General features: G+C 40.9%; 1 non-coding gene across 1 annotated transcript; it reads right to left on the bottom strand.

The window, feature by feature from the left end:
- Positions 1–214: 214 nt before the first annotated feature.
- On the bottom strand, positions 215–322 carry LOC120279850. The gene has a single exon (XR_005542151.1). It is a non-coding gene; the product is annotated as a small nucleolar RNA R71 (small nucleolar RNA).
- Between the last annotated feature and the right edge of the window lie 213 nt (positions 323–535).

Here is a 535-nt window from a genome sequence, read left to right as displayed (position 1 = left end):
TCCAAATAATCATATAGAGAACTTCTTGGAAGTGTGCGACATGGTCAAGATTAATGGAGTAATGGATGATGCTATGAAGTTGAGGGCCTTCTCATTTTCCTTGAAGGAGAGAGCAAAGCAGTGGCTATATTTATTACCTTGAGCATCGATCACTACATGGGAGGAGATGGTGGAAGCTTTTCTTGCCCTATATTTCCCTCCTGGAAAATCTGCAATGCTTTAGGAATGAAATATCCTTCTTTGTGGAAATGAAATTTGAGTCTATTTTTGAGACATGCGATAGGTTTAAGGAACTCCTTCGGAAATGTTCTCAACATGGGTTTCCCGAGTGGATGATCATTCAGACTTTCTATAATGGTTTGAACCCAAGCACAAAGTAGTTGCTTGATGCTGCAGCATGAGGTACCTTAGGAAGCAAGACTCCCGATGAGGGCCGACATCTCATTTGAAGAAATGGCTATGAATAGTTATCAGTGGAACACAAGGAACAAAAAGAAAGTAGCCGGACCTCATGAGATTGATAGAGTTACCTCAT

The sequence above is a fragment of the Dioscorea cayenensis genome, chromosome 16 (assembly GCF_009730915.1).
Source record: "Dioscorea cayenensis subsp. rotundata cultivar TDr96_F1 chromosome 16, TDr96_F1_v2_PseudoChromosome.rev07_lg8_w22 25.fasta, whole genome shotgun sequence".
In the NCBI taxonomy this organism is placed as follows: domain Eukaryota; kingdom Viridiplantae; phylum Streptophyta; class Magnoliopsida; order Dioscoreales; family Dioscoreaceae; genus Dioscorea; species Dioscorea cayenensis.
Note: the sequence above shows the minus strand (reverse complement) of the source record. Positions and strands in the feature narration are given on the sequence as shown.